We start from the raw sequence: 18,731 nt of genomic DNA, 5'->3' as shown, positions 1-18,731 counted from the left end.
CTCTCATACAGCAATGCTTCACTTTTAGCAGTGGAAAACAGGTATCCATTTTATTTAATTTTTTATTACCCAGGAAAAATGCTGATGAACTGAGCTCCAAACAAGCTTAGCTCTTCTTCCTCATCACTCTAGTATTGTGACTGTCCTGTCACACCAACATGTTGATACGTCCATTCACCCTAGTAAGTGGAGTCTTGTTACAGCCCCACATCAAACTGGGACTCAAACTCACCTCCAAGGTAACTCTCCCGTGATAATGAAAATCAAAAAATTGAAGCAGTCCCAGACCCGAGATAGCATTACTGTGAGATGGGACCTAGGCACAAACAATAAGAGAATTGCCTATTTCACCTTGCCAAAAATGATCTCTGATATGCGTCTTATGTAAGGTGATGTGATTTGGCTGCGATACATAGGATATATTGCACCTCAACGGAAAGGAATCGGCCATGCTATCAAAGTTACGGATAATTATGGTTATGAAATTGCTATTGAGTTAAGGAGTTGTTTTGGTGCACCTGTGGAGATTACTCACAATTTTTAAGTTGATTTTGTTTGGAAATCTACTTAATTTGATAGAATGCAAACTGCTTTGCTAACATTTGCTGTGGATGAGACATCTGTGTCTGGTTACATTTACCACACATTGTTGGGCATGAGATGGAAGATGTAATTATTAGATGCCAGTTGCCAAAATGCTTCACAGTGCAGGGTCTCCCTGACCTCAACCATTCCCAGGTTTATGATGTGAAATCTCCATTATAGCGTCCTCTGAGCCTTATCCAAGTTCCTCCTGGTTCAGAAAAAACTGTGACATCTGCTACAATTGCATACCATCTGGCACGCCAAGGCAATGGACCTGTGCTGCTTTGTGCTCCAAGTAACATAGCTATGAATCAGCTGACTGAGAAGATCCACCAAACTGGACTGAAAGTGGTTCATCTTTGTATGAAGAGTCATGAAGTCATTGATTCTCCTGTATCATTTTCAGCATTGTACTTCCAAATTCATCACATGGACAGTATGCCGGAGCTTCAGAATGTGCAAAAGTTAAAAGATTAAACTGGAGAGCTGCTTTATGCTGATGAGAAACGGTATCATGCTTTGAAGAGAAATGCTGCACAGGTGTGGGAGCCAGTGATCCTAGACTTGCAAAAATACAACTTCACTCAATTTTGATTGATGAGAGTACACATGCTACTGAGATTGAATGTATGGTTCCAGTTGTTCTTGGAGCTAAACAGATGATCCTGGTAGGTGATCATTGCCCGTTTGGTGCTGTTGTGATGTGTAAGAAAGCAGCAAAGACTGGGCTTTCTCAGTCCCTATTTGAAAGGCTTGTTGCCTTGGGAATCCTCCCAATTCACCTTCAAGTTGAGTATTGTATGCATCCTGCTCTTAGTGCATTCCCATTAAACATTTTCTATGAAGGATCTCTTCAGGATGGCATCACTCCAGCTGATCGTATAAAAAAGGATTTGATCTTCAGTGGCCGCAGCCAGACAAACGAATGTTCTTCTATGTGATTCCGGGGCAAGAACAAATTGCAAGTCCAAGCATCAATCAAGCTCCTCCTATTTAAACAGAACAGAAGCTGCAAATGTCAAAAAGATCACTACAAAGTTATTGAGAGCACATGTGAAGCCAGATCAGACTGGTATCATTACTCCATATGAGGGACAATGGTCTTACCTGGTGCTGTACATGTAGTTCAGTGGGTCATTGCATACAAAACTCTAACAGGAAGTGGAAATTGAAAGTGTGGATGCTTTCCAAGAATGGGTGGAAGTCTTTATCATCCTATCATGTGTAACAGCAAGTAGGCTCCAGGGCATTGGATTTCTAAAGGATCTTTCACGTCTGAATGTGGCCCTCACCAAAGCAAGATATGGAGTTATGATTGTTGGAAATCCAAAGACTTGTTCTAAACAACCTCTTTGGGACCATCTTCTGAATTACTACAAAGAGGAGAAGGAATTGGTTGAGGACCACTAAACAACCTTCAAGAAAACCTTAAGCAGTTCAGAAATCCTGGTAAGGTAAACTTGTTAATACAATAAATCTGGGTGCTCAATTTATGACCACAGCCATGTATGATGCCCGTGAAGCAACTATCCCTGGTTCAGAGCATGACAGAAGCCATCAAGGAAGGTAATCAAATATGTACTTCCAAACTCATGACCATATTGTCATGATCAGTTCTGGGCCAAGCCATGAGTCTGCTATGAACTTTCAATTTTGTGATGCCACCAGTGCCACCATTGGGATATTTTGGCCTGGTGAATGATCCAACCACAGGTCGCGGTATGCCCAAAGGAAAAACTCATTGAGGTGGACAGCAAAAAAAGTGTAGAATGGGTATTTAAGGAATGAACCAGTCATACATGCTTAATAGCCAGGCTAGTCAGGATGTTGTGTCCCAGCCATTTTCACAGGGTCCATTGACTCAGGGCTATATTTCAATGAGTCACTCATCTCAAACGAGCCAACCCGGTCTGTCCCAACCAGAATTAACTATTCCTTCTCAAAACACTTTTTCTTCCAAAGGTAAGCGGAGACTGGGCCCAATACACCTCATGTATCCAAACCATGGGGGTGATTGTGATGGCGGGTGGATTGCCACCGCCCGGATGGGGGTGGTGATCCGCCTGCCATCACAACCACATTCCCCCGCCATATTACCATGGAAGGGGTACCGCTGCGGAAAGAAAGTCTGTCCACCACTTTTCCGCCGGTTGGAAATCAACACGATTGCCAGCCAGGCGGAACTCGGGCATGATATGGTGGTGGTGCCTGAAGGCACCCCCATTCATAATATGATGCCTGGCAGTTCAGGCGTTTCCATGGCGGTGATGTCACCTCAAAAGGGCAGGCAGAAATTGCTTGGGGGCCTCTTGCGGGCCCCAGGAGGGGTGGGAGCTGCACTTGGGGGGTACCTATGGTACCCCCTACATTGCCATGCACAAGGTGGCAGGCACCCTGCGGTGCCAGTCACATTGTGCATGGCAATGCACAGCATGCCTCTTTGGCATGGCGGCGGGTGCTGCTTCCAGCAGCATCCGCCGCAATGGTGAAGATGCAGGATGCGACTGCTCGGGTGGCGGTCGCATCCTAATTTGCAGTGCGGGACTGCCGCACCACTGGCGGTCCCAGCACTGCTACGGTGGCGGGCCGACTGAAGTCTGCCTGCCATCCTAATGAGGCCCCATGCTCTATTGTGATCTGCCATACATTTCTACCTTGCCCCTGTCTTGTGTCACCAGATTTCTATGGTTAGCACTTTGACATTTTTAGTGCTAGATTTTACTAAATACTTTAAAAACCCAGAACTCCAGTTCTACTGATGGAATTTATGTCGGTTTGGTGTCAAATCATTTATTAAACTCTACTTTATTGGTCTAAATTGGTATATTTTTCTTGTGTTGTACTTTAACTTTATTAATGTTTGTAGCTGCATAAGTACTTTACACATTGCTTCTCGGTTAAGCCTGACTGCTTTCGTGCCAAGCTATCATAGGGTTGGTGACTTTTGTGTTTCAGCCTACAAGGTTTGTGGTTGTTGTTTGCGAAAGGTTTATCCCCCCCTCAACAAACAACCCAATTTCTCACAAGGAGTATGTCCTACAGATGTACACTTCTGATCAGGTAGTAAAGCCTCAACAGTGAGAGTATTCTGCCCTGGTGTATTGGCAGTTGAACCTTCATCAGGCTGCAGGCTCAGAAGCCCATTCACCAGGTTCTAAATGACTCTCTTACCCAATCTCTCATGCTCCATTTTATTTAACTTCTAATTATTGCAGTCCAACTGACTTTATTCCCACATCTCACACTTCAAAGAAAGGAAGGAGTTCTAGGAACAAGTCAGATGGCCAATATGTACAGTGAGATGAAGTTATTAGATGGAGAGGACTTGCTAGAAGAGGGTATGAGTGAAATGCACCAAACATGATGCATCACAACTAAAGAATTTAATATTTTCTTACAAAGCCCTGTCATTGACAATCTCTTGTTTACTGATTCCCATCATCTCAATGCTTTAGCTCCCATATATGTCTCTTGACTTACCCTGTTTGTACTGCGCGGGAAAGAACAGATGTTGTGTAAGCAATTCTTATTAAGTGAAGGTCAACTCCCCTCAATTCCATATGTCCTTCCATAATTTTACCTTAGGAGTAGTAAGAAAATAAGGTGCAGAGTAAATGGTCATGGAATAAAAAAAGCTGACATGCAGTATATTAAAAATCCATCTATAAGTTAATAATAAGGTATCCAGAAGCAAGAATGTGGCAAAGTAAAGTTCCGGCTCTCTAGCCCTGGCATTAAAATGACCTTCTTTTTAAGCGATCTGCTCACATGATCTGGCAAAATGCCATCACTCAATATGCCTTGGGTTGACCCATTTACCTCATTCTGTATGCTGTAGTGGGCAGAAGCAAAATGTGGGTTCACTGACACAGCATTGATGTAAAAAATATCGATGCTAAAAATATCGACTAAAAAATATACACAACAAAAATATCGACTCCCATTATTATGCAGGTAGGTAACAAAAATATTGACTAAAATATTGATGTCAAAAATATAGATGTATGAAATATCGACTTTTAAATGAATAGAAAATAAAATAATATATATCAAATACATTAAATATTAAATATAATATAATATTAACAAAATAAAATCAATGTAAAGTGCATTTTATTAAAATGTAACAAATAAACTTAATAAAAAGATTAACACACAAACATAATAATGTATACACATATATTTACTTTAAAATAATTATTAAACTACTATTTATAATTTTTGTTAAAAATGTAAAATAATATACTATATATATATATATATATATATATATATATATATATATATATATATATATATATATATATATATATATATATTAATGATTTATAATATAAAAAAACTAAGCTCTATAATAAAGTAAAACATTAAACTGTTTAAAAAATATTTAAACTTAAATTTCATATTACAATTAGTGCAACAGTAGAGAAAGTGTTGGATGGCAAAGGGGTAAAAATAACTATTCCCACTCCATTGAGTGCAAAAGTAGGGTAAATGTTGAATAGAAGAGGAATTAAATTTACTATTCCAACTCCAGCGAATGCAACAGTAGGGAAAGTGTTGGATAGCAGAGAGGTAAAAATGACTTACTATTCCCACTCCAGTAAGAGCAACAGTAGGGAAAGTGTTGTGTAGTGGAGAGGAAAAATACTATTCCCACTCCACTGAGGGCAACAGTAGAGTGTTGGATAGCAGAGTGGTATAAATTACTATTCCGACTCCAGTGAGTGCAACAGTAGGGAAAGTGCTGGATAGCGAAAGGGTAAAAATTACTATTCCAACTCCAGTGAGTGCAACAGTAGGGAAAGTGTTGATTAGCGGAGGTGTAAAATGTACTTTTTCAACGAAAGTGAGAGCAACAGTACTGAAAGTGTTGCATAGCGGAGGGGAAAAAATTACTATTCCCAATCCAGGAAAAGCAACAGTAGGGAAAGTGTTGGATAGCAGAGGGGCAAAAATTACACTCAATGCAACAGTAAGATAAGTGTTGGATAGCAAAGGGATAACATTTTTTTCCCACTCCAGTGAGTACAACAGTAGGTAACATGTTAGATAGCGTAAGGGTAAAAATTAACTATTCCTACTCCAGAGAGTGCAACAGTAGGGAACATGTTGGAGAGTAGAGAGGTAAAAAGTACTAACAAAAACCTACAAATATTATATAAAATAAAATAAAAACTACATTTATATATATACAAAAAATATTTTAAGCTAGAAAATATTTTCAACCAAAAAAAATCATTAAAACATAAATGCTTTTATTTTATTTCCTACCCTATAACACCACACCAATAACAAAACACTTCAACATTTTAATTACATTTATTTCCATAATTAACATAATTAATAATCAATTAAACAATAAATATTAATACAAAAACTAATAAACATGAATTGACTACACACACTTTAACACTATAATATCCACAACACACACCTAAATTAAACTATAAAATAATAAAACATAATTAAAACTTATTTTTAAATTAAAAACTAATTATATTACAAACTAATATTTAAATAATTAAAATGTTTTAAATACCCGCATTTTGCCCATTTAAAAGTAAAATCAACACACAAAAACTAAACAATTACCCAACATAAATATCATATAATTAACATTAATTAACAACTATATATTAATTACAGAAAAACAAATTATTTCCCACCCTTTACTCCTTTACACACAACTAAAATTTATTACACAATTACCATAATTAATTACCAATAATTAACTAAAATTAATTAACAACTAATTATTCATTAATTAGTAATAAATTACTTTACACATTTAAAACTATAACATCTCAATGAAACAAATATTAATAAATAAAAAATAATCAATACATTTAATATAATGAAATTACTTCCCACCCTATTCCCATGTAAACCCACAAACCACCGTGGAACTAAAAATGCAAAATTCAAATAAACATTTTTTTATTACTACAAAAAATGGAACACATATATTAAAAATACAAACAATTCTTATGCAAACAAATACATGACATGCATATAAAATATATACTAAAATACATAACATTGATACAAAAACAATATTTTCAACAGCTATATTTTGCAAACGATATCAAAAACTTGGATATTTTTAAAATTGATATTAATTACCTTGAGTAGATATTCTTGAACATGATATTCTTGCTGTCGATATTTCTGACCCACGATATTAATGACTCAATATTTGTGCAACTCAATATTTTTTACTCGATATTCTGTCTCTGCATTCAAAACGTGAATAACAGAATAACAGACCACTAGATGAGGAGGGCTGATCCAAAACACCACAACGAATGGATATATAAGTATACAGAATTTACTTAGCATTTCTTTCATTACATTAAGCTGGTAGGAAAGCTAAAACAGTTTCTACGCAAGATCAAAAACAAGCAATTTGAAGGATGCACCTTTTAAGACCCCTACGTTTCATCCAGCTCAACCTACAACTATTGCTGGTGTGTGCCCTTCAAGTGACAGGGATAAAATGCCAACTTCTTAAGTGGATCATTGAACAATACACAGTAAACGTTTCTCAACATACAGTTGTATAGGGAAACACTTTACCACAGTGGCAATGTCAGGGAACACTCCCAAAATTGATTATGGTGCAGAAATAGTGATTTCTCTAAGGGAAAAACTTCTCTGTGAAGGAAAAAAGAAAACATGTTATACACAAATAGAACTTTTTAAATGTTTTCCAGACATATTCCTTGAAATCTTCAACTTTCCCAGATATCCAGTACTTTTGAAAACCTTTGAGTATTCCTAAAATTCAGAAATCTGTACCCATGCAAGTAAGCAAACCTTATGGCACAGATTTCTGAATTCGTTTGTGAAAAAAGCTCACAGTTCTTAAATGATGTTAGGTTGAGTTCACTATTTCTAAAGTGCAAACCTTGACAAAAGGCAGTGGAGCGCTATACATGGTCAAAGACAAGCATAAAGTCAGCATATAATAAGAAAGGAAATGGGGATTTGGACAGTTAATGCATTGTAAGTAGTTTTAAAGCAATGTGGTGAGTCATCAACTTTTTCACAAACTCAAGCAGCTTTGTGGCAGTCCTATTGGATACCTGGATGTTGTTCCATATGCTAGGTGCATAGATGGAAAAGGCCTGCTTTCTTGGTTTTCTTTTTCTACGCCACTTGGCCTGCAGTCTGATGGTGTCCTGGCTGAAGGTGTGCCAAGAACCACAAAAGAGGGTCAGCTTGCAAGGGTTTTCTAAATGATACATCTGGTTTTGATGTGTGGGGGTCCACAACATGAGTCAATGGAGTTCCATTAGGAAGGGATTGATGTGATTATTTTTCTTTAGGCCATGGGTGGATGGTGCTGTGAAGTGTAGGATGCCACTAAGGGATACTAATGTGGAGTATGGAAAGCTATTGAGTATGGCATTACTAACATCTCGACTACCATGGATCGAAACAAAATGATCACAGTTTTTGCTCTACATATTTGAACTCAAATTCACACATCACTCAAGGAGGGAAGAGTTAGGTTTAACTAAGTTCTGTCAATTCATCTGTCACGGCTATGTTCCATTAAAACAGGGTGATTCATGGGGGCGTGGCTTGCGCGCCGCATCAGCATGGCGTGTTGCGCTTGAGCTCCGAGGCGAGTTTGTCCCGTCGAGCTAATTTCTTCGTTTCTTGCTGCCCCTATATGTGGAACAGGCAACCTTCAGCAGCGGAACATGCAGGGAGCTGTTTGACGGTGTTTTCCTGATGTTTTGGTCACCGGCTGAATGACTTCTGTCTCACGCTCCAGAGGCGCTCGTTTTCCTCACGGGCGGCCGCCATTTTCCCGCTCTTGACGCTGCTGGCATTTTCTCCACAGAAGCGCCGCTTTGGATACAATATTACAGTTCGTAGTGGCTGTCCAGGTCGTTTCTTCTATGATGCCTACAATTGGTAACATTTTTTCCTTTTTTCTGTTATTTTCTTGCTGCTTGGCTGGAAATTAAGCTGCCCACGCGCTGTTTCTCTCAGTACAGTTATCTCATATAGGTGTAGATCTTTTTCCTACGAACTCATTACTGTGCTCCCCTGCTCTAATTGTAGCTATATTATTATTTTGCTACCTGCCTGCCCTGCATATAAGTCCGCCGCTATTACTAACTTAGCGCCAATTGAGCTCAGTGTGCTATATCTCTTTTTTTATATACAGACTGCGCAGTTTTTGCTCTCCTCTTTCCCTCAAGTGGTTGTATATTTTTTCTTGGAGGCTGCTCCTTCATGGCTGCAAATATGGGTCGATCCTTGACCAACAAGAACTCAAAAGATGTTGGCACGTCGCTGAAAAGACTTAAGTCAGTGTCTCCTACGCCTGAGTCTCCTCAGTCGGACACTACTTCCACGCTGGACACAATATTAACGCGCCTTAATGAAGTGCATGATATTGCGCAGTCAACGAAAACTAACACAGATTTATTGCAAGTGGAGGTGTCTGCTATCAGAAATGACTTTAAAGCCCTCTCTCTTCGTGTATCTGCTACGGAATCACGAATCAGTTGTGCAGAGGATGGTAGGCAAAAACAATCCAGATCCCTCAACCACTTGGAGCGCTCAATGGCGGCATTGCGCAAAGATCTCACTGAGCAGGAGGACCGTAATCGTAGATCTAACCTACGCATTTTTGGTCTGCCGGAAGATTCAGAGAAATCATCTTTATCTATGATAGAGTTCTTATCTCATTGGATTCCGGACACCTTACAAATCTCATTCCACAGAGAGTTTGAGATAGAAAGAGCACACCGTGTTCCAACGTTTCGGTCTAAAGCGGCAACCCAGCCAAGAGCAATCATTTTTAAGCCATTGCGGCATCAGCATACTGAACTGATTCTCTCTCATATGCGGAAAGCTAAACAAGTCATCTGGGATGGTCATCGAATTTCAATTTCTCAGGACTTTGCCAGAGATACGGTTATAAGGAGAAAAGGCTTCCTGAATCTTCGGAAACGTCTTTCTGAGATGGGCATTCCCTTCTCGTTTTCTGGTCCATTGAAGTTCCGCATTACTTATAAAGGACGCTCTAGAATTTTCGATGAGCCGGCTGATTTAACTACCTTCCTGGACAACCAGCTGGAGATAGAGATGGAGATTCAAAAAGCAACTTCGCAGACTCCTGGTGCCTCGGGCACTTGAACTGTCTCCTTCTTTTTTCTGGATGTATTTTTCTGTATGCCTGGTTCTCTCCTCTCTCCTGTTGAGCTTATATGTCGGTCTTAACTTCCAAAGCTGTTAATGGTATTTTTCTGTTCTTCTTGTGTCCATACTCATTTCTGTTCTATCCTTCTTCCTTGGATTTATACTTGTTCGTTCTTTCTATGGTTCTCTTTCTAATAGTATCCCTTCTTATCTCTTTATTGTTTTCTTGTTCTTCTATTTTATTCCGCTTCTTGTCTTTTCTCCTTTCTTTATTCTTCCTCTTTTAGAATCATGCCTTTTATTTTGGTTTTTTAACTTGTCTTCAGCTCTTCCGGTCTTTATTTTCTGTCATTTTTTCCTTCGAGTCACTTTTCTCTTTTCTTGTTGCTTATCTCTTAAATAGTTACATTGCTTTTTCTGTTATGGGTCATTTTTTATCTTTCTTTTTTCTTCCTATTCTGCTATTTTCCTACCTTTCTTTTCTTACATGTTCGTATATTCCTGCTTTTTCCACTTCAGATTCATATTGTTATTATATACAGTTATAGTTTGTTCATTAACTATGTAGTTATTTTTTAGGATATACATATTGATTGTCATGCATTAATCTACTGTTCATGATTTATCTAATGCTATTATTTTTCTTATCAGTTGTTCTAATAGTATTCCTTACTATAGTTATGTCTCTCGCCATTAGACTGCTAACTAAATGTGATTGTACGAATTTCTTAGTTATAGTATGACTATTTACATTATTAAGCTGCTTTGCGGTGCTACCTTTGATTGTTACCAGTTCCTCTTTTCCTGCTATCAGTTTACTATAGTTTTTTGGGGCTATTGTTATCAATAACTTTTTCTCCTAGTACGGGTCCCTTACTCGCCTTTCCACGTTCTCTCTAGTATGATGTTGGTCTTTTTTAGGCCTCCCCTCCTGCTTCTTCTCTCCCTCCTTTCTTTTCTCTTTTCTTCTCTTCTTTCTTTCTCTTTATCTTGGATCCCCCACATGGACGCTCCCTCAGTGTTTCTTTTGTTTGATGGTTGGTTCCTTGTATTTGTGACGTTGGTTCTCTTTCTGTCATCCATGTCGTCTTTTTTCTATTTTTATGTTTTCCCATGCCGGGTTTAAATGTATTATCCCTTAATGTTAAGGGTTTGAATCATCCGGTGAAGAGGTCGAAAATCTTAGATTACTGTAAATCTCTGTCTTCTGATCTGGTTCTTTTTCAAGAGACCAAGGTCACTAACAGAGAAGCGTTGTTTTTGAAGAAGGAATGGATTTCGGATGTTTGCTGTTCTCTTGCCTTTGGTAAATGAAATGGAGTTATTACACTAGTTTCAAATAATTCTGGTTTATCGATACTTTCTTCTGATCATGATTCTGAGGGTCGTTGGCTGTTATCTAAATTGTCGGATGGACAGCATGATCTGTATGTGATGAATATCTATGCTCCTAACGTTGATGATCCGTCCTTTTGGAAATCGGTTACCAAAAAATTAAATGACACCCCGCACTCTGGCAATCTTATTGTTGGTGGAGATTTTAACTTACCGATGGACCCTCTTTTAGACAGGAACTCTGCATTTCAGTTTCGCCCTCCTAAATCCCATAAACAAATGCTTAACATGTGCTCCATTACTCATCTTCAGGATATTTGGCGTCTTCATAATCCCACTGGTCGTGATTTTTCTTTCTTCTCTTCGCCTCACTCTTCCTTCTCTCGTATTGACTATCTCCTGGTTCATTCTTCTCTTGTTTCATCTTCTTTTTCTCCACTTATACATCCTATTTTGATTTCTGATCACGCTGGGGTCACTTTTACGCTGTCATCACGCGCTCGTTCATGGAGATTGAATACCAAAGTTTTGCATGATCCTTCTCAGGTTGATGAATTTTCTAAAGCTATAGATACCTTTTCCATGAGAACGAAGGCTCTGTCTCTTCCCCAATTGTTCTATGGGACTCCTTTAAATGCACTTTCCGTGGTCAAGTCATTAAGTGTGTGTCCAAACGAAATTCTGATATTAAAAAGGAACTTACACTTTTTCTACTTTTTCTACTTTATCTTCTTTTGTTATTCCACACACTGTGCACACTGTACCATTTTGCATTCCGAAGCTTCCGTTCCGTATTTCAGAATACTGCTAGCCCTGTGATTAATGCGATTTATGTAATTGCCTGTAGCGTCAAATGTATGGTGCTCTCTATCAGATCTGATTCCCATGCATATACATGTATTATGATACGATATCAGTCATTGCATAACTGATGGCTCCTGTTATAGATACTCCCATAGGGACAACAACCATAGCTAATCTTAAAATATTAACGCTGAATGTGAAAGGCCTAAATCAGCCGGTTAAACGTCAGAAGATACTTGATTATCTACGCAGGCAACGCGGGGACATAGCCCTGCTACAGGAAACAAAACTAGAAGCGAAGCACTTTCACACACTGCGGAACAAGTACTACACTGAGGTAATAGGCTCTGAGGCAATCTCTAAAAAGAATGGGGTGGTAATGCTTGTAGCAAAGACTGCGAATGTGGAGATACTCTCCTCTACCATGGATACGAAAGGGAGATGGGTATCGGCGAAACTACTTAAAGATGATACTGAATTTTTTATTACGTCAGTATATGCCCCTAATGCCCATGATCCGTCTTTCTGGCTAGGCCTCACGAAACAGATCGACTCCATCCCAGATACGGCAGTCCATATTTTGGCGGGTGATTTCAATCTTCGGTATGACCCGGTATTAGATAGAGATTCCAAATGCGCCTTTCGCCCAGGTAAAGCTCACAAGGCGTTCATGAAATTATGCAATAGGTTCCATTTGGTAGATACATGGCGCTTACTACATCCTGATGATAGAGATTACTCTTTTTACTCCCCACCACATGACTCATTCTCGAGAATTGACTACATACTCATTTCTAAAAACGCGTTGGCCAGAGTTGAAAACTCGGACATTGCCCCCAGATTAGTCTCTGATCACTCTTGCGTTTCTCTCACACTCTCTAATGTCACGCCAACCACTCGTCAATCAATGTGGAGATTTAATGACGCTATTCTTAATGACACTAAACACAAAGAAACCATTGACAACGCCATCAAAGACTTCTTAATGACAAACAAAAAAGGGGACACTTCAAACACCATTAGATGGGAGGCGCTAAAATCCACCATTAGAGGGCTTATCATAAAAATATCCTCTGCAATTAACAAGAACCGAAGCGCGACCTTGTTGAAATTAGAAGAGGAGATCTCTACACTCCAGCGCAAATACCTGAATAATAGAAACCCTGAAGACCTGATTGAATTGTCCAACCAAAAATACACATATAATAGACTTATTAGTGAAAAGGCGGGAATCTGGCTCGATAAAAGGAAGCGTTTTAAAATCTGTGACTCTAATAAGGCAGGGAAAGGACTAGCTGCATATCTCAAATTTAAAATTAAAAAAAACGCTATAACTTCTCTTCTAGACGGAGGTGGCGCTCCTAGCTCTGACCCCAATAAAATTGCGAACATTTTCAAAGAATTCTATGAGAAACTATATGCTAGGAACGTACATGTCGACAGGGAAAAAATGGAGAAATATCTCTCAAACTGTGCACTCCCAAAACTCACTGCCGCAGAAAGGGAGTCTTTGAATGAGCCGGTCTCTGAATCAGAGGTCATTACCGCAATCAAATCCCTTAAAAAGGGTAAAGCCCCTGGTCCGGATGGCTACACGGCACCATTTTATAAGACCTTCGCCCATGTTCTAGCTACTCCGCTCTTTGAAGTATTCCAAGAAATTAGTATCACAGGAGAGGTGAAAGGAACAATGGCTGAAGCTGTAATTGCAGTGATACCCAAGGAAGGCAAAGATTCTAAACAGCCTAAAAATTAAAGACCTATCTCGCTGATAAACTTAGATTGCAAGCTCTTGGCCTCGATTCTTGCAAAACGCATCCAGAAGGTTTTACCGTCCTTAATACATCCATCACAGGCGGGATTCCTGAAAAATAGGCTCTCAAGCGATAATACTAGGATTCTGGCTCACGTTATTGAAAAAGCAAAGCTTTTATCCACACCAGCTTTGGCGATAACACTAGACGCAGAAAAAGCGTTTGACAAGGTGGATTGGACGTATTTGAATGCGGTGCTTCACAAATTTGACCTGGGTCCTCTATTCACTAAATTAGTCATGTCCCTATATGCCTGTCCCTCCGCTAGAGTGAGAGCTGGTGGTGCTTTTTCCTCCCCTTTTAACCTAGAACAAGGTACAAGACAGGGTTGCCCTCTGTCCCCGTCCCTGTTCCTACTAGCAATTGAACCCTTCCTGTATTACATAAGGGAAAACCCCGAAATTCAAGGAATTCGATTCACAGGATGCACAATTAAACTGACGGCCTACGCCGACGATGTGCTGGTCTTGAGTGAAAAAGCTGATAAAGCTATTCCTGCATTACTATCCACAATTGAGGAATTCTCGTGTGTCTCCGGATACTCCCTGAATAAGGACAAGACAGAAGTGAAATTACTAAATAACCTGTGTGACAAAAATATACTGGGTGACTCCGGGCTTACCTGGCAGCCGAAGAGTTTTAAGTACTTAGGTATGGAATTCGAGAAAGATCTGATAACCACCCTAAAAATCAATGAAGATATACTCTATAAAAAAATACAAAAACTACTAGATGGATGGTCGCCGAAGTTCCTCTCATGGTGGGGTAGAGCAGAGACGTTAAAGATGATGATCAGCCCCTTAGTAAATTATATGGCGAGTATGCTCCCCATGACCTTCACGGAGGATTTTTTACATAAAATAGATAAATCATTCACGGACTTCCTATGGAAAAGGAAAAAGCCCAGAACTGCCATGAAAAAATTACAACTCCCCAAGCTTAAAGGAGGTATAGGTCTACCAAATTTTAAAAACTACCAAACCGCCTTTCTCTGCAAGCAAGGGGCGTCCTGGTTTGCCGAGGACCCCAACTATACGCCTCTGTGGATTGATATTGAGAAATCCATCATAGGCAAGGCCCCGCTTTCTGCTGTACTCACAATGGACCTCTCACACCTTCCACACTCTAAATACATCATGCTTAATACTAAGAGAGCCCTCTTACGATTAGATCAAGTTCATAAGACTGGTCTGCAGATTCACAAATCTGCTTCTGCATCCTTATGGCGCAATCCATTGATCAAAATTGGCGGTTCGCCCCCCATATGGGACCATTGGTCAGACAGGGGTATCAATGTGGTTTCAGATCTCAGTGAGAATAATATGCCATTACCCTTCTCGACTCTACAGACTAGGCACTCCCTACTACCAATTGACTTCTATGCCTTCCTGAAACTCAAATCAGCTCTATCTACACGCACATTCAGATTAGCGACACCCTGGCTAAAATCTATGCTACCGCACTTCCAATCCTTGGGGCACTTTGTTTCAAAAATCTATAAACTACTTGCACCAACGCCCAACAAAACAATGAGACGTAATGAAATCAAATGGGAGGCAGAACCGAATAACACCGGTATAGACATAGACTGGATCAGGATACACGCATCGGCACTCACACATAAAGTGACACCGATACTCTCACAGACTAAGTATATGATACTTAACAGAACATTTTGGACCCCGCAGAGATTATTTAAGGCTGGCCTACGAGACACACCAACATGCTGGAACTGCTCAATGGGTACTGGTGACCTACCACACATGCTATTCAATTGTCCCATGCTCCACACATACTGGGGAAAATTTTTCGATTATATCGAACACATATTTGCCATAAAACCCAAAAGAGAATTCATTTATATTATCCTGGGAGCTATAGACCCAATAGTGAGGGGAGACCATGACCGCCAGCTTCTGGACCTCTTACTAACACTGGCATGTAAGGTTGTATTATGCAATTGGAAGACCGCGGCTGAGGTCTCTTTTAATGCTTGGAGGGAATGGCTGTCCTGCATTAGAGGCACTGACAATCCCGCCTTACACTCGTCACCGTGGCAGGTCTCCAACAAAAAATTATGGTTATCCTTAGATGAAGCCTCCTTCACCTTCGATCCACCATGAGATGCTTATATGACTAAATCAGCACTTAATGAATAGGGAAACTAATTGGAGAGTTACTGTACAAGACTAACAAGGTATAACATGATATTACATTAGCTATTTCTGGATGGAATGCTTTACGGAATTGTTAGATGAAGGAATAATATGATGATGATTTGCTATTGTTTGGTTACTGGCGATCAACTCTTGATAGATCCGGAACGATGTTTTCTGTATTGTTTTTATTTTCTTCTTTCTTCTTCTTTTATTTCATGTATCATTTCCTATGTATTGACCCATCTTTGTTTCGGCACTGTACCAATATGCCCATATGGACTCTGATGATGTATTGCCGATCTCATTTCAGTTATTTTTCAATAAAAAAGATTTGAACAAAAAAAAAAAAAAGGAACTTACAGATTTGTCATCTCAAATAAAAACTCTGGAAGCTTCCTTTAGGCAATCTAAAGATCCAACTTGTTTACAGCAAATAAAACTACTAAAATACAAATATAATACCATTGTTACTAAAAGAGCCCATATTGGTGTACAAGCACAAAAATCCAAGAAGTTGCTGTTAAAAAATCGGGCTGGGAAAATTTTGGCTGCTACATTAAAATTTCAGGATTTCTCTTTTAAATCCTCGCAAATCTCTTCTATTACTGACCACACCGGCTCTAAAAAATTCCAAACAGGGGAAATACTTGAAGTTTTTCGTGACTTTTATAATAAATTGTATACCCCTTCTAATCAATCCTCTTTTGACCAATGTCAAGATTTTTTAAAATCGGTTCCGATTCAGTCGGTCTCTGATGATGATCGTTCTTTTTTAAATAAACCTATTTCCCCCGAGGAAATCGTGTCTGCGATTAAAGCTACTCGTTCTGGCAAGGCTCCAGGCCCGGATGGTTATCCAATTTTATTTTATAAAACTTTTCTTCCTACGCTTGTCCCCAAATTAAAATCTGTCTTTGATTCTTTTGTTAAGGATGGATCTGTTTCTGGTACGGCTGCTGAAGCTACTATAGTAGTGATCCCGAAAGAGGGGAAAGACCATTCGGATCCCAAAAACTTCCGACCTATTTCTCTCCTTAACATGGAAGCAAAGATGTTTGCTAAAATCCTGGCCAAAAGATTAGAATCCTTTATCCCTTATCTTGTTCATCCTTCCCAAACTGGTTTTGTGAAAGGTCGTCTTGCGCGAGACAATATACGCACTTTCTGTCATATTCTCGGTGCTGCTAAACGGTCTCAACTTCCTGCCGCGGCCTTGGCCGTTGATGCGGAAAAGGCCTTCGACAAGGTCTCTTGGCCATTTCTCCGTGCTGTTTTATGCGCGCATAACCTTGGCGACTCTTTCATTAATATGGTAATGTCCTTATATTCTTATCCTAAAGCTAACATTAGAGTTAATGGCGCTACGTCGTCGTTTTTCAATCTTCGTCAAGGCACTAGACAGGGATGTCCTTTATCCCCACTTTTATTTTTATTATCTATTGATCCTCTTCTTTGTTTGATTGAGTTACACCCTGATATTAAAGGTTTTTCTTTTGTGCCTCACTGTATTAAAACTGTTGCATACGCAGATGATGTTCTTATTTTTTCAGATGATATCGCTTTGGCAATCCCTGCTATTTCTAATACCATTTCCCTATTCTCATTGGTTTCAGGTTATACCCTAAATAAGGATAAGACGGAAATGTTCCCTTTGAATGCCTATTGTTTCCCTTCTCATATGGGCTCAGCGGGCTTTAAGTGGCAGTCTACACACCTGAAATACTTAGGAATTTATTTTTGTTCTACTCTTTATGCCACCGCTGCCTATAATGAAGCCCAGACTCTCCTTAAAGTGCGTCGTCTTTTGGATACATGGTCTCCGAAACATATTTCATGGTGGGGTCGCCTTCAGACTCTCAAAATGATGATCACGCCGATTGTTAATTTTGTTTCATCCATGCTTCCGATTAAATTATCAGATTCCTTTTTTCGCGAAATCGATGTTCTGACTTCTAAATTTTTGTGGAATGACAAACGTGCTCGACTTGCATACAAATTTTTGCGTCGTCCTTGTGATATGGGAGGTTGTAATTTTCCTGATTGGGAGAAATACCAAACTGCCTTTTTGGCCTCTCAAGGTGCTTTATGGTTCTCTCCTCCATCTCTTCATGTTCCCTCTTGGTTGCTCATAGAACAGGAATTAGCATCCCCTTTGCCTACTGCCTCTTTTTGCACTGCATCTACTTTGCATATCCTGTTCTCCCGTTCTATCATTCTTGATACAATTGCTGCGGTCAGGAAAATAGACAAGAAGGTGGCAATTCCTTTACATAAAACTAGGTGGTCATCTATCTGGCGGAATTCCAAAATTAAGCTTAACATTACTCCCACCCTCATGTCCTATTGGGCAGATAAAGGGATCTCTCTTGTTAAACATCTCTATGGTGTTTCTGACGAACCATTACCTTTTTCTACCTTGGCTCGAAAGCATTCTTTAACAAATCTTGATTTTTATACTTTTCTTAAAATTAAAGTGGCCATTGCTAAAGTTCGTCTTCATCCTACTTCTTCTACCATCTCACTTTTTCATATATGGATTAAATCTGGTCATGTCGCCTCCAAAATTTATAAATTTTTGTCCTCTGCTTCACTACCCGCACAGACGGTTGCTCAACAAAAATGGTTACACCATTTTGATCATGCCATTACGGATCATATTTCCTCTGATACTTGGCAATCAATTGGTAAACTCTCTCTTCGTAATAAAATCGCACCTTCTTTAATGCAGTCTAAGTTTTTCTCTATCAATCTCCTCCATTGGACTCCTGTGCATCTTCATTCGCTAAACCTTAAAGATGACAACTTATGCTGGAGCTGTGGTTTGGTGGCAGGCGATTTTCCTCATATGTTTTTTCATTGCTCCTTGCTT

The 18,731-nt window shown here is 39.4% G+C and overlaps 1 pseudogene; it reads left to right on the top strand.

Annotated features, from left to right (window-relative positions):
- Positions 1-256: 256 nt before the first annotated feature.
- LOC147708869 (regulator of nonsense transcripts 1 pseudogene) lies at positions 257-9,747 on the top strand (annotated as a pseudogene).
- Positions 9,748-18,731: the final 8,984 nt, after the last annotated feature.

Source organism: Lissotriton vulgaris, chromosome 6 (genome assembly GCF_964263255.1).
Source record: "Lissotriton vulgaris chromosome 6, aLisVul1.2, whole genome shotgun sequence".
Classification (NCBI taxonomy): Eukaryota; Metazoa; Chordata; class Amphibia; order Caudata; family Salamandridae; genus Lissotriton; species Lissotriton vulgaris.
Note: the sequence above shows the minus strand (reverse complement) of the source record. Positions and strands in the feature narration are given on the sequence as shown.